We start from the raw sequence: 17,010 nt of genomic DNA on the forward strand, positions 1-17,010 counted from the left end.
AGTGTGGTAGTTCCTTAACAAACGCAACCTCCTGACATGTAACGAAATAAATTCCATGAAAAGTCGACAAAACAGATTAGTTGACAAATCTGTAAATTCGTGGTAAATCTGATATTTACCATGCTGATATTCTCACTTTGGATCTATCATTCCCAAATTCTTTAAATAAATATGCACTAAAACTCCTACACTTGCACATTCTATATTAGTTTTCTCACTGCTAATGTATGTACCTTCAGATATTTATATATTGCATTCAATGTATGTCAAAGGCATGAGAAAACAGTTCCTTTAAGCCTAGATGAGAGACATGTGCTGAGAATTTTACATGTGGTAAAATTTTATGAATCTTAGTTCAGAATTTTGCAATCATGTTTTTTAATTGTCCTTCCTGTGACTTTGTTAAATTTATCTTTGCTAAAATGATCCCATGGAAAGTCTTAGTTCAACAGAAGAAGAAAGGAAAATTGAAGCTGGTGAGTTTATGAGAGAACTCACAGCAAGCCTTAAGGGACCCTGTGGGAGGTCAAGGCTAGAACCAGGCCCAGACAGTGCCAGTAAGTGGGACTCAGGCTTATAAGTGACCCTGGGTGAAGTGCTCTGGGCTCCGCAGACTGAGGGACCAAGACGAGCAGGATTCTGGTGAGCTCTGTGAGGGTGTCATTGAAGGGGGACCTGTGAAGTAGAACCTGGGGTTGGGCAAGACTGCTGATCACAATCTTAACACTTCATTCATTACAATCAATTGAAACACTAGAAACTATTCATGTTTATTAATAACCATGTATTAATTTCACACAAGGTTGAAATTAAACATTTTACAATCCACAGTAGGATCCATGACTTAATCAGATTAAAAGCACAGAGAAATACTCATTTTTCTGATAAAAGGATGTTAGGATCATTATGTTTATGACTTACAAAACAAAGCCTAGGAAACAGTAAACAAGAAATACACTAATTACATGCCTTTTCTGGAAAGGGTTTCTAATACATTTCTAGGTTATCACAGAAGCTGTCTTTATTTCAACATTGTCAAGTAATATACTTCACTTATGCTCATATTATAAAGATAAATCAATATTGTAGTGAACTGTGATTGTGTTCTTACAGTTCAAGTGATGTAAGTATTGAAAATTTAGAACCGACTTTTGGAGAAGTTCCCTGGTGGCCCAGTGGCTAAGATCTGCATTCCCAATGCAGGGGATCTGGGTTCAATCCCTGGTCAGGGAACTAGGTCCCACATACTGCAACTAAGATCTGATGCAGCCAAATAAATATTGAACAAAAAACAATAGAACCAACTTCTTTCTTACTTTAATACATGGAAAGATTTCATGATCACTTATATTATGGCAACCTTCCAGGATACTTCATATGAAATACAAACACCTCCAGTTAGATGTTCGTTGTACATTTTACATTACGGTATTGATGAAAGTGAAAGAGGAGAGTGAAAAAGTTGGGTTAAAGCTAAAACTTTATTAGATATCTATGATATTAGAAAACCAATATCAGGGCATCCGGTCCGATCACTTCATGGGAAATAGACGGGGAAACAGAGGAAACAGTTTTTAAACAGACTTTATTTTTTGGGGCTCCAAAATCTCTGCAGATGGTGACTGTAGCCATGAAATTAAGACACTTAGTCCTTGGAAGGAAAGTTATGATCAACCTAGATAGCATATTCAAAAGCAGAGACATTACTTGGCTAATAAAGGTACGTCTAGTCAAGGCTATGGTTTTTCCAGTGGTCATGTATGGATGTGAGAGTTGGACTGTGAAGAAAGCTGAGCACCGAAGACTTGATGCCTTTGAACTGTGGTGTTGAAGAAGACTCTTGACAGTCCCTTGGACTGCAAGTAGATCCAACCAGTCCATCCTAAAGGAGATCAGTCCTGGGTGTTCATTGGAAGGACTGATGCTAAAGCTGAAACTCCAATACTTTGGCCACCTCATGTGAAGAGTTGACTCACTGGAAAAGATCCTGATGCTGGAAGGGACTGGGGGCAGGAGGAGAAGGGGATGACAGAGGAGGAGATGGCTGGATGGCATCACCAATTCGATGGACATGAGTTTGGATAAACTCCGGGTGTTGGTGATGGACAGGGAAGCCTTGCCTGCTGCGGTTCATGGGGTCACAAAGCGTTGGACATGACTGAGTGACTGAATTGAACCGAACTGATCCTTCATCTTCTAATGGAAAATAGATAGAAATGGTTGCAACACAACATAAAAAGGCTAATCTTTGAAGCATTAACCATCAAAAACTTTTTTTCATTCACACTAGAAACAAAGCATAATATGGATTATTTGAGCATTGAATTACATTCATTTTGTTTTTCACCTAATCTCAAATCAAGTCATTGTAAACAAAGATACATTGCTAATAGGTGTAGCCTTCTAACTGTCAACCTTTATCTCACGATCCTGGCTAATATATCCTTTTTCTGTTTTTTAACTATGGATTGCTCTCTACAGTAACTCTCCATCTAGAGAAAATTTAGAAAAGAGGATTGATGAAATACTTTCTAGTATGCAATCTCTGTAATTTATTTCAAGTTGATTTTTGATTAAATAGTTTTCTACATATTTGTTACATTTCCATAGGTTTCTTGTATAAACTCTTGTTTTCTGATGTATGTTTAGGGCAAACATCTTCCATCACTTATTCCATCACTCACCAGCATGTGTTCGGAGATGTTTAGTGAGATGACCACTATGACTAAAGGCTTTGCCACATTCTGTACATTTATAAGGTTTCTCTCCAGTATGAACTTGCAAATGTGTAGTAAGAATTGAGTTCCGATTAAAGGCTTTGCCACATTCGGTGCATTTATACCGTCTCTCCCCAGTGGATTTGCTGATGTTTAGTAAGACAAGAACTGTTAATAAAGGCCTTGCCACACTCCGTACATTTATAACGTCTGTCCCCCATACGAATTCGGTGATGTTGAGTAAGATTTGAACTTGTAATAAAGGTTTTGCCACATTCTTTACATTTGTATCATTTCTCCCCAGTATGGATTTGATGATGTGCAGTTAAACTTGAACTTTGAATAAAGGTTTGACCACATTCTGTACAATGATAAGGTCTCTCACCAGTATGAATTTGCTGATGTCGAGTAAGATGTGAGCAACGGATAAAGGCTTTGTCACATTCTTTGTATTTATAAGGTTTCTGTCCAGTATGTGTTCACTGATGTTGAGTAAGGGTTGAGTTTTGATTACAAGCTTTGCCTCATTCTGTACATTTATAAGGTTTCTCTGCAGTAAGCATTTGCTGATTTTCAGGAAGTGTTGAGTTGTGATTAAAGGCTTTGCCACATTCTGTACATTTATAAAGTTTCTCTCCAGTATGAATTCGCTGATGTTGAATAAGATGTGAGCAACGGATAAATGCTTTGCTACATTCTGTACACTTGAAAGGTTTCCTTCCTGTATGACAGAGGAAGGTGAGTGAGCTACGCCGCGGCCAACAAGAGGCGTCGTAAGGTCGAGGGTAGGAAGAGGCCAAAAGCACAGGTACGTAGGGGCGGGGCCAGTGGGGGCGGAGCCTTGCCTCCCCTCACCCCCACTCCTGTCAATTTTGGGTCTGTTGGTCCTTCTGTCCAGCTGTGCTTCCTTTCTCTACCTTTTCATGCCTTTAAATCTCTTCGATTCCTTCTGGAGCAGAGCTGCTTCCTGCTTGTTCTAACTAGTGTTTCAAACAATTAAGGCAAAAGAGAAAAATTTTGAGAGGTGTCTCTATGGGAATCTGAGGTGTTTTCAGCACGTTGAAAAACGGGGAAAATTCAAAAGCCCTTTGTGTGAGTGTGTGAAGATGGGTGTCTCCTCAGTGACCAAAAGTAGAACGTAATCACTTCAGCAGCAGCCGCAACAACAATTAACAGAAGCATTCTGTGTATCAACAGATTCTGGTAGGAGTAACGGTATGTCATTTCTGTGGTTATGTTATAAACAACAATGTGGGTTCCGGTCTCCCTCTTTCTCTCTGGACTCACTTCCTAAGAGAAAAGCCAACTGCCCTGTTGTAAGCAGGTCTCTGGTTACAGTTTCCTCCCAACGGTTCATCTGAGTGATTCAGTTCAGTCGCTCAGTCGTGTCCGACTCTTTGGGACCCCATTGAGTCAGTGATGCCACCCAACCATCTCATCCTCTATTGTCCTCTTCTGCTCCTGTCTTCAACCTTTCCCAGTATCAGGGTCTTTTCGAATGTCACTTATTCGCATCAGGTGGCCAAAGTATTAGAGTTTCACCTTCAGCAACAGTCCTTTCAATGAATATTCAGGACTGATTTCCTTTACGATGGACTGGTTGGATCTCCTTGCTCTCCAAGTCACTCAGAGTCTCCACCACCACAGTTAAAAAGCATCAATTCTTCAGTGCTCAGCTTTCTTTATAGCCCAACTCTCCCATCTATACATGACTCCTGGAAAAACCATACCCTTGACTACAAGGACATTTGTTGGCAAAATAATATCTGTGCTTTTTCATATGCTGTGTAGGTTGGTCATAACTTTTCTTCCAAGGAATAAACATCTTAAAATTAAATGGCTGCAGTCACCATCTGCAGTGATTTTGCAACCCGAAGAAATAAAGTCTGTCACTGTTTCCATTGTTTCCCGTCTATTTCCCATGAAGTGTTGAGACCAGATGCCATGATCTTAATTTTCTGAATGTTGAGTTTTAAGCGAACTTTTTCACTCTCCTCTTTCAGTTTCATCAAAAGGCTCTTTAACTCTTCTTCACTCTCTGCCCTAAGGGTTGTGTCATCTGCATTTCTGAGATTATTGGTATTTCTACCAGCAATCTTGATTCCAGCTTGTGCTTCATGCAGTCCAGCATTTCTCATGATGTACTCTACATATGAGTTAAATAAACAGGGTGACCCATGCTTAGGGTGGGGCCAAGAGCAATGCCAATAATAGGATCACACAAGAGCTTGCTAGAGCATGAAAGGTGACACACAGAGCACACCCCGTGGAGCATATTTTGCGAGGAGAAATATTCAGTGGCTTCTCTCCCAGTGGGTGTGCCCCAATCCCACCAGCCTCTCACCACAGATCAGAAGCACAGCTCAGAAACACATCTGGGGCTCTATTCCACCAACCAGGGAGCAGGTATCACCACAAAGAGGACACTGAAAACCACAGAGCAATTGGGAAGATCCCCTCAGTATCCAGGGCAAGCTCTGGTCATCGTAATCCAATCAAAGCCCAGATCAAGGGGATAAGGGCACAAACCTCTGGACCAACCTCACCCACCAAGTTGCAGACACCAGAAGGAAGACTAACTAGGTTCGTGTAGCCGTCAAAACAGAGATCACAGACAGAAAACTGGACAAAATGAGATGGCAAAGAAATAGGATATAGAGAGCAAAGCAACATCAAACCCTACAAAAACCACTAAATGAAGAGAAGATGGGCAATCTAAAAATTACTTCTTGCTTTTAGTTGTCTTAAGTAGAGACACCAGACGTTTTCACAAATCCTAGGCTCCTGATAATTCTTTAATCCAGTTCTTTTCAAACATGTTTCTGAGAATGTTCTATTAGATGTTTCAATCTAAAAATCATAAATGGTAGTGACAGAAAACGAATCAGAAACAGGACACATAAGACAGTGTCTGAGGAAGTAGATTACAAATAAGATAAACTAAATGAAGTGCTAGTTCTTAAGAAATTAAGTAAGAAGAGAGCCTTTTAAAAATACTTCCCTGGGTGAAACACAGGGAAGTGTACTCATAGCTCTGTGGAGACCAAAGTGGTATGGAAATCAATAGAATGGGGAAGACTGGAGATCTCTTCAAGGAAATTGATATACCAAGGGAACTTTTCATACAAAGATGGGCACAATAAAGGACAGAAATGGTATGGACCTAACAGAAGTGGAAACTATTAAGAAAAAGGGACAAGAATACAAGGAGAGATATACAAAAAAGATCATAATGACCAATATAACCAGGATCATGTGATGACTCAGCTAGAGACAGACATCCTGGAGTCTGAAGTCAAGTGGGCCATGGGAAGGATCACTATGAATAAAGCTAGTGGAGATGATAGAATTCCAGTTGAGCTGTTTCAAGTCCTAAAAGATGATGTTGCTCAAGTGCTGCACACAGTATGCCAGCTAATTTGGAAACCTCAGTAGTGGCCACAGGACTGGAAAAGGTCAGTTTTCATTCCAATCCCAAAGAAACACAATGCTAAAGAATGATGAAACTAGCGCACAACTGCACTCATTTCACATACTACAAAAGTAAGGTTCAAAATTCTCCAAGCGTGGCATCAACAGTATGTGAACCGAGAATGTCCAGACATTCAAGCTGGGTTTACAAAAGGCAGAGGAACCAGAGATTAAATTGCCAACATCCATTGAATCATAGAAAAAGCAAGAGAGTTCCAGAAAAAAATCTACTTATACTTTATTGACTACACCATAGTCTTTGACGGTGTGGATCAAAACAAAGTGGAAAACTCTTAACAAGATGGGAATACCAGACCACTTTACCTGCCTCCTGAGAAATCTGTATGCAAGTCAAAAAGAAACAGAACTGGAGATGGAACAATGGACTAGTTCCAAATTGGGAAAGGAATATGTCAAGACTGCCTATTATCACCCTGCTTGTGTAACTTATATGCAGAGTACATCATGCAGGAGCTCTCAGCTCGGTCCCTGGGTTGGGAAGATCTCCTAGAGAAGGGAATGGCTACCTACTCCAGTATTCTGGCCTGAAGAAGTCCATGGATTGTATAGTCCATAGGGTCACAAAGAGTTGGTCAGAACTGAGTGACTTTCAGTTTCACTTTGCGTCATGTGAAATGTCAGGCTTGAAGAAACACAAACTGGAATCAAAACAGGGAGAAATATCAATAAACTCAGATATACAGATGACACGACCCTAATTACAGAAAGCAAAGAGGAACTGAAGGGTATCTTGATGAAACTGAAAGAGAGGAGTCAAAAAGTTGGCTTCAAACTCAGCATTTAGAAAACTAAGATCATGGCATCTGGTCCCATCACTTCATGGCAAATAGATGGGAAAACAATCAAAACAGTGACAGACTTTCTGTTCTTGGGCTTCAAAATCACTGCAGATGTTGACTTCAACCATGAAAGTAGAAAACGCTTGCTCGTTGGAAGGAAAGCTATGAGCAATGTAGACGGCATACCAAAAAATAGAGACATTCCTTTGCAGACAAATGTCTGTGTACTCAAAGATATGGTTTTTCCAGTAGTCATGTATGGATGTGAAAGTTGAACCATAAAGTAGGCTGAGCATCGAAGAACTGATGCTTGTGAACTGTGGTGTTGGAGAAGACACTTGAGAGTCTCTTAGACTGCAAGGAGATCACACCACTCTATTCTAAACGAAATCAATCCTGAATATTCGTTGGAAGGACTGATGCTAAAGCTGAAGCTCCAATACTTTGACCATCTGATGTGAAGAACTGATGCATTGGAAAACATCCTGATGCTGGATAAGACTGAGGGCAGGAGAAGGAAGCGGACGACAGAGGATGAGATGGTTGGATGGCATCACTGACTCGATGAACGTGAGTTTGAGCAGGGTCTGGGAGTTGGTGATGGACACGGAAGCCTGGCATGCTGTAGTCCATGGGGTCCCAAAGAGTTGGACACGACTGAGCGACGGAACTGAACTGACTGATAGGTGTAATTGACTCTCTTTGCTATACAGTAGTACAAAATTGTAAAACAGCTGTATTCCGATTAGAATTTTTAAACTAATTTCTTTATATAATCTAGAAATGTTTATAACTTGAATCAAGTATTAATAATATGGTGCAAAATGTGCTAAACATTTTTGCCAGTTCATTTTAAAATTCTATGAGTTAATTGAATACAGTAAATATTTTTGCATTTTAGAATGGGGTAAACACATTTAGTGGGGCAAACACACTTAAGGTATTTAATATGAGATCATATAAGGAAAAGAGCAACTTTGTAGTCAACCTGAGATATGCAGTCTTTCATTTTCGGGAGGTTTTGCTTTCTGTAGTGAAAAAAGCTTTTGAGTTTGAAATTTATTTAGAAGGTCCTTCTAGCTCCCAGTGGATAGGAAGTTATAAATCAGAAAACAAAAACCTGTCCCCAATATTCCCAGAAATTTAGCAGTTTGTCTACCACTTCACTCACACATTTTTGGCTAGAGGTACAAGGAAACCTTAAAAGGACTGTCATACAGTTACTCAAAATGGGCACAGTTTTCCTAGGACCCCCAGGAAATGGAAGAGCAACCAATGAATGCAGTTTCTCACAAGACAAGAGAAGACTTTTAGTTCACACTGCGATGAAGGAAAGTAATCACTGGAGATGAATTTATGAATGATTTAAGAGAGACTAGGGCAGGTGATACATTTCTATGACAGCAGTGGACACAAACCCAGGTTTTCCAAAATCATTTCCACTGAAGATGATCTTCCAAAACCACCTGATAAAGGATGACTTCCTCTAGCTCCTTGAACCTCTTATCTGAGTCATCATCTCCATCCATTCATACATACTGGGAATATGGCTGTTGCCTCCATTCTCCTTATAGTCCTGGGATCATTCAGTTGCTCCAGAAAGGTAATCAGGTCCAGCTTAGAGCCCACAAGACCTGTTCATCACAAAAAGGAATATTTGTGTTTCAGAGACTCATCAGTGTCCAATCCAATATGTGTTCAGTTGAGACGAGAACGCGAGAGACAATGTTAATACAGCCTGGAAAATGATTTCCCCAAATCCTTTATTCAAATCACCTATATAACACTAACAAATACATAACATCAGATCCTGAGATACTGGTCAAGTACTACGAAGGCAAAGTAAGTGTGTAACTGTGCAATAGACCCAGAGGGATGGTATGGGGAGGGAGGTTCAGGATGGGGAACACGTGTACACCTGTGGAGGATGCATGTTGATGTATGGCAAAACCAATAAAATATTGTAAAGTAAAAATAATAATTTAAAAAAATCTTAAAAAAAAAAAAAACACCAGGTGTGTCTATTTAATACTACAGAGCTTATACAATTACCACTAACCTAGAATGCAGTGATACGTTCCAGTGAAGGGTGTCAGATTCATGATCTCCAAACAAGAAGATTTAACTTTGGGACCAGGGACCAGGCACCAGGGCTGATCGCTGAAGACCATTTGTGTAGCCGAGTTTTATTAAAGCGAAAAAGGGACAGAGAAGTTTCTGACGTAGACATCAGAAGCGGGTGGAGAGTGCCCCCCTTGCTAGTCTAAGCAAGGGAGCTATATACTTTTTTAATCAGTAATTACAATAAATCAAAAGAATGTCTCAAGGTTGTACAAATTTTACCAGACCCACTCCCACAATCCTAAAGGAAATCAGTTCTGAATATTCATTGGAAGTACTGATGCTGAAACTAAGACTCCAATACATTGGCAAGCTGATGCGAAGAGCTGACTTATTTCAAAAGACCCTGATGCTGGGAAAGATTGAAGGCAGGAGGAGAAGGGGAAGACAGAGGATGAGATGGTTGGATGGCATCACCGACTCAATGGGTTTGAGTAAACTCCGCGAGTGGGTGATGGACAGGGAGGCTTGGTGTGCTGCGGTCCATGGGGTTGCAAATAGTCAGACAAGACTGAGCAACTGAACTGAACTGAATCAGACCCTTTCCCATAATATAAATTCTAAGATATCAGGATTAGTCAGAAGGTTTTCAGGAAGGAGAAACTGTGCTCAAGCAGGATACATTTTGTTATATAATCCCTAGTACAGAGTTTAAACCGAGTTGTTTGTTGTTTAATCATCAGTTCTGGGCTTAAAGAAAAAGTCCTGTGTCTAAGACTCATAAAGACATAAAAAAAGTCATTTTATGTGTCTAAGACCAAGGAATGTAAAGGGAAAAAAGGTATTTGTCTTTTCCTCCTTTAGAATTGCAGACCCCTATCTCCTCCTTGAGAATCGCAGACCATCCCCTTCCCCCTTGCTCCTCAGGACCCTGGACTTCTTATCAACCTACCTGGGAATTGACTTTCACAGAAGGAGGCAGAGTACATCAAGGAAGAAAAAGATTACCAGCATAATGAATTATCCTGAAGCCTTTCTTTCCAAATTCATACATACCCATTTCCCTTAGAAAGGAGAGATTTCAAACTATTGTGGGAATCAAAAATTTTCAGAAACATTCTAGAAATGATGGAACCAAAACCCAGTAGATAGATAAGGGATTCTGGAAGGAAGCTGTCATCATCTAAGCAGGCCAGCTTCCAATAGTTCTCTAACATCAAGTCCCTGTACAATGCCCATTGAAAATTTTGTGAAAAACTCTGGACCACTGAGTTGAGTCACTGGGCTTCCCAGCTGGCTCAGTGGTAAAGAATCTGCCTGCCAGTGCTGGAGATGCGGTTTCAGTCTCAGGGTGGAGAGAATCCCAGGGAGGAGGAAATGGCAACCCACTGCAGAATTCTTGCCCGGAAAATCCCACGGACAGAAGAGAGTTGATTCTGTGTATAATGGCACTTTCAAACTCTGTTCTAAATATCTAAATTGCATGCAGGTGCTGTCATTACTGCATTTCCCAACGTCCCTAAAATCCCAACACCAAACCACATCCCAGTGGGAGTAAGGATAGGAGTGACTCCAAATACTGATCTCTCACAAAAAGAATATTTTCAACAGTTGAAAGTCGCTGATTGACGGTGAGAATTCATCATGCTCCATAGAAAGCGAGAATGCAGACAATCGAGCAAAGGCTCTGGGACAGCAGGAAATCGTCTAAAGGGCTGGTCTGCACTATCATAATATGAAATAGGAAAAAATAAGATGATAATAAATGCCCAGGAAGAAAAATTAGGAGCAGAGAGCTAAAGGCTTGCATATTCTCATTTGGGCATTTTAGGAGGAAAAGCAGACACAGCCCGAAACCCAGGACAGGATATTTACCTGAGAAGCTGCCATTTCCTCCTCTTCTTCCTCCTGCTCTGTCTTCTCTGGGGATATTATGTGGCAAACGCACTTCTGAGTTTTGAGAAAATACCTTGGAGGGCATCAACACAACTTTTTAACCTGCAACCACCGCTCCTACAAACAGAAGGATTTTGAAAAGCTGAGAAGACTGACCTCTCCTGTCCTCTGTCTCAGGAGAGATTCAGGAACAATCAATTCCTACCTGGAGACCAGCCTGTGAACTCATTTCTTGATTGTTCTCTCCCCATAGAGAGCTCCTAACACTCCACTCACACAGATGATGTGAGCTGACTGACTTCCTCCGTCCAAATCCAGCTCGACAAACGCTGCTGCCTCTCCTCAGACTGACTCCGGGGCTCAGCTCTCAGATGGGCCAGATGGACCAGGAGCCACGTCCTTAATCCGGGCCACTGCTTAGAATCTCCTGGAACACGTCCTACAAACCACACTGATACTCCCACAGGACCACACAGAACTCTGTTGGGAGGGCATCAGTGAGGTCATTTCTGAAATGGGTCACGTAATCCTGATGGGAAACCAGAAGGAAACCACTTGGCTAAAGATTCTTTCTGAACCATTTCAATGAATACCAATCCTTGGTGGTCAGGTTCCCACTTCAAGAACTTATGAATCTGCAGGTCTACATTCGGGCTGTGAAAGGAGTCATCAGCAAATCCCATTTTCTTCTGATGTTTCTTCCCCCAAACCAACATTCCAGAGTCCTGAGCTCAAAGCCTCACACTCACCACACCTAAGACCTCTCTGTAGGGGACGATTTAGGGCAGGAATTTCTGAGAGAGGTTAAAGCTTGAATCAGGCAGAGAAAACAGGAGTACTTGCAGTTCAGCTTTTACACTTTACCCTGAGTGAAGTGCCTCAGGCTCTCTAGGCTGACTGTGGGTTAATTCACTTAAACCAAGTCAAGGATTCCGGTGAGCACTGTGAGGGTGTTGAAAGGTTGCTGTTCAACCAAAAAAGACCCCTGGATTCTTGGCCTCCTGAGGAGAAGAATTCAATCTGGGGCCAGAGATGAGGCTTGATCGCTCAGAGCCTTTGTGTAATAAAGTTTTATTAAAGTATAAAAGAGATAGAGAAAGCTTCTGACATAGACTTCAGAAGGGGGCAGAAAGAGTGCCCCCTCGCTAGTGTTAGCAAAGGAGTTACATACTTTTATTTAGTTATTCCAGTGAATCGAAAGACTGTCTGGAGGTTGTAAAGACCTCACTAGACCCACTCCCATAATTTACATTTTAAGACAATAAGATTAGCCAGAAAGTGTTTTTCCAGAGGGTATCCTCAAGCAGGATAAAACTACATTTGTCCTTTCTTCCTCCTTGAGAATTCCAGACCCCTCTCTCCTTGGGGACCCCTGGACTTATCAACCTGCCTAGAAATTGACTCTCTCAGTGTGATTGAACGGGGGTCTGTGGATAGACCCTGAGGTCCAGCAAGACTGCTGGTCTCAAGGAATCAGGTCATCTAGTGGAGGTGCTCACAAGACTGGCTGGTGTGAGCTCAAGGACCTGCAGGCTGCCTGATCCCCAGACAGATGCTGAGGCAGCAACATCATGGAGCAGTTTAGGGAAACTGTCAACAATACTCTGTATCATCTTTCTTGCTAGAATCATCCCAGTGTCTAAGTAGTTACAAAATGAGAGAGGAGATACAACCTAGAAATGATGGAATGTACATGAAGTTATGAGAAGTTTAAATCCAGTGAGTAAACTAATTTCCCCATATGCCATCCTTGTGTGTTACCGAACAGTTAATTGCGATCTCTTCACTACAACCTTAAATAAGGTGGGCGAGGTTGCTGTTGGTGGTGGGTTAACATTTCATTCATTACAACAACCGAAACAATAAAAGCCATTCACTTTTATGAATAACCATGTATTAAATTTCACACATAGTTGAAATAAAACCTTTTACAATCCGCGGTATGATCCATGATTAAATACAGATCAAAAGAATGGAGAAAGATATTCATTTTTTGATATAATGATGTGAGATTTCTGACTTCCATGCCTTACCAAACAAAGACTAGGAAGCACTTAGCAAGCATGGTATGCACCAATTCCATGCCTTTTCCAGGAAGGGTTTATTACTTTTCTAGGTTATTGCTGTCTTGATTTCAACACTGTCAAGTAATAATCATGACTTGTGTTGATATTATAAAGATACATCAATATTGCAGTGAACTGTCATTGTGTTCTTCTTACAAATGAAGGATATTACTATTGAAACATTACAACGAACTTCTGTCTTACTTTAACACACGGAAAGATTAAATGATCACTTACTTCATGGCAACCTCCAGATATTTCACGTCAACGATAAACACCTCTATTTAAATGCTCATTGTCCATTTTCATTTATGCTATCCTCAGTCTTCTAATGGAGATTAGACAGAAATGGTTGCAACACAACATAAAAAGGCTAATCTTTAATAAATCATCAAAAACCTATGTTTGCAAACACACTAGTAAGAAAGCATAACGTGGATTATTTGAGTGGTGAATTACATTCACTCCATATAACCTCACATCACGTCATTATTAACAAGCATATATACATTGCTAAGAACTGTAATGTTCTAACCATCAACCTTCATCTCACGATTCATGCTAAAATATCCATTTTCCATCAGTTTTAACTATGGACTGCTCCCTGCAGTCATTCTCCTTCAGAGAAACTTCTGAAAACAAAGTTGATGAAATGCCTTCTAGTACGCATATTTCGGAGAAGGCGATGGCACCCCACTCCAGTACTCTTGCCTGGAAAATCCCATGGATGGAGGAGCCTGCTGGGCTGCCGTCCTTGGGGTCGAAAAGAGCCGGACACGACTGAGCTACTTCACTTTTCACTTTCATGCATTGCGAAGGAAATGGCAACCCACTGCAGTGTTCTTGCCTGGAGAATCCCAGGGACGGGGGAGCCTGGTGGGCTGCTGTCTATGGGGTCACACAGAGTCAGACACGACTGTAGCAACTTAGCAGCAGGAGCACGCATCTTTACTTCGATTTAACTTTAGATTAAATACCTTTCTATATATTTGTTACATCATTTCCATTGGTTTCTTATATAAACACTTGTGTTTTCTGATGCATGTTTAAGGCAAACCTCTTCTATCACTTGTTCCATTACTAGGGCTTCTCTCAAGTGTGTGTTCTCAGATGTTTAGTGAGATTACTACAATGACCAAAGGCTTTGTCACATTCTGTACATTTATAAGGTCTCTCTCCAGTATGAATTCGCTGATGTTGAGTAAGATGTGAGCACTGAATAAAGGCTTTATTACATTCTTTACATTTATAAGGTCTCTCCCCAGAATGAATTAGCTGATGTCAAGTAAGAAGTGAGGGACGATGAAAGGCTTTGTTACATTCTTTGCATTTATAAGGTTTCTCTCCAGTATGAACTCGCAAATGTGTAGTAAGAATTGAATTCCGATTAAAGGTTTTGCCACATTCTTTACATTTATAAGGTCTCTCTCCAGTATGAATTTGCTGATGTTCAATAAGATGTGAGCCACGGATAAAAGCTTTGTTACATTCTTTACATTTATAAGGCTTCTCTCCAGTATGAATTCACTGATGATAGGTTAGCTGTGAGTAGCAGATAAAGGCTTTGCTACATTCTGTACATTTGTAAGGCTTCTCTCCCGTATGAATTCGCCAATGTTGAATAAGATTTGAGTTGTGATTAAAGGCTTTGCCACATTCTGTACTTTTATAAGGTTTCTCTCCAGCGTCAATTCTCTGATGTTTAGTAAGAGGTGAGCTATGGTTAAATGCCTTGGTACATTCTGTACATTTGAAAGGTTTCCTTCCTGAATGAATTTTCTTACGTCTACTTAGATGGCATGAGTTACTAAATACTTTCCCACATATCTTACACTTGTTTTCTTTCTGTGGATTCTGAACAGTCTGCTGTTGAATAAGTTCTGAAGACTGATTAGAAACCTTCCCATATTCAGTACAAGTCCTCTCTTCAGTACAAGTACTCTTATCTAGAGAAAAACCTGACATTTGATCAAAGGTATTTCTATATTTATTACTTTTAGAACCCTTGTTTGATGATTCGGAACCCTGATGTTTCAAAAGGTTTGAGTCTCCTTCAACCCTATACTCATTTTCTTTGCCTGAATACCTTCTCAGTCCACCATTAATACTCTTGCAATTATTGGAGCTGGAGCTGTTACTTAAGGTCTGACTCATTTTATTACATATGGAAAGTTATTGTGTATTAACCATATCACAATATTTATTGAACAATGATGGCTGGATTATGTCTCCTCCATTATTATCAACATTATATATCATGGAATGGAGAGAAAATATCTGTCGGGGGAAGAAAAATGACTCTCTGCTCACGGATCTCTCAAATTGATTAGATAGTGAATTTTCCCACTCATTGTTAAATTTTACATGTTCAGACATCCTTGAATGTATGTTTAGTCGAAGCCCACGTTCACAATTGTGTGAGTGAGGATTTGCAGTAGAGACTAAATTACCTTCCATATTTTCCACATGTCCCTTCAGAGAATATGTAGGTTTCAAAAAAGGATGGAAATCTTTTCTTAAACACTTACACTTCTCGGCAGATATTGAAGATTGAAGTTGGTGTTTTTCCCAGTTTAACTCACGTTGCTCATTGCTTTTGGCAGTAATGTTAGCATTATGTGTAACTGTCTCCATTTCTTTATTTCCATAAAAACATCCTCTCTGTCTTTCATATACCCTTGTATATTCCTAGTCTTTCATTAAGTTTAAGTTTCTGAGGTGAAATATTTGATATATTCCTAGGTTTGCTTTTGGGAATACATTCTCTAACGCTGGATTCTTTGGCATCAAATCCTGGGTGTTTTGTGGAGACATAGCTGAAAGATACCAAATAACAAGTAATTTCCCCTGCTATTCTCAGTGAATATCTTTAACGATTTAAAGAAAATAGATGACCATTAGCTAGTTTAAAAATAAAATAGAGACCGAAGGATCAAGATGCCAGAGGCTTAGGCAGATCCGGAGCGCATCTCTCTCTCCACAAATGAATGAGAAATGGAACAATTCTCTCGGAGCCCAGCTGAACAGTAGCAGAGGCCCTTGGATATCTGAAAGGGCAAGAAAGATTCCTGCTGAGCCAGGTAGGACAAAAGTAAGAAGAAGGAAAAAGAAAAGGAGAGGAAGTGGGTTGGGGCCTGTAACCCTCCCGGGAGATGAAAGTGAGGAGATGTCTCCATATCCGGGGAAGACTCTCATTGGGGGAGCTCAGTTTGGACAGAAGGCAAGCCTCATTCTCTGTGCAAAGAAAACATGGCAACCAGCGTGCGGCAGCAGGACAGAGTGAGACCTGCACACAGGGTGCTGACCCCAGCCCTGCCCACCCAGCCTTAGAGGCATGTCCAGCAATGCAGACAAGGGCTGGGTGCTGAAATGTGGGGTTTGTAGAGCGGACCGAGGCAGAGGACTACTGTTGGCTATGAGGAAACATCCTGAAGGGATGGCCATGATGGAGGAGCTCTGCAAACAAGATGCTTGTGGCGAAGCCTGAACCACCATAGAGCAGAATGCCATTGGTGAGTGACGCCCAAACAAGAAGCCCACGCATCCCTTGTCCCTTGTGCCGGCTTCTGCTCTCCAAGGACTATGAAGAACTCCACCCACGTAGGACTTTTGAGCCCCCAGACACGGCCTCTCCCATCCATCTCCTCCACAATCAGCAGAATCCTGTGCTCAGGGGCAGCTTCAGGAGAAGACACTTGTGAGTTGGCCACACGCACAGATGGAGCTGAAAGCACACGTGAAACCCAGGGATAAAGAAGAAACCTGAAACCTCTCCTTGGAGCAACACAAGCCATGGGCTTACACCCACGACCGGCCTTGTAACCTCAGCCCCTACAGAGCATCTGAATCAACAACCAGGGCTCTCCCAGTCATGGCAGGTGTAGCTTTAGCAGCTGTAGACTTTGTGGGCTTCTACACAAGGGGGCTGGGCCAGGACAGAGCCAGAGGTGCCCCGTAGCACCACAGCGGATTCAGCTGCACACCCAAGGCAATCCCAGG

At 41.2% G+C, this 17,010-nt stretch overlaps 2 pseudogenes; both read right to left on the reverse strand.

Moving 5' to 3' along the window:
• Positions 1 to 745: 745 nt before the first annotated feature.
• On the reverse strand, positions 746 to 10,109 carry LOC101906367 (zinc finger protein 492-like; annotated as a pseudogene).
• Positions 10,110 to 13,027: 2,918 nt separating this feature from the next.
• LOC132342736 (zinc finger protein 239-like) lies at positions 13,028 to 15,910 on the reverse strand (annotated as a pseudogene).
• Between the last annotated feature and the right edge of the window lie 1,100 nt (positions 15,911 to 17,010).

The sequence above is a fragment of the Bos taurus genome, chromosome 18, assembly GCF_002263795.3.
Source record: "Bos taurus isolate L1 Dominette 01449 registration number 42190680 breed Hereford chromosome 18, ARS-UCD2.0, whole genome shotgun sequence".
Lineage (NCBI taxonomy): Eukaryota > Metazoa > Chordata > Mammalia > Artiodactyla > Bovidae > Bos > Bos taurus.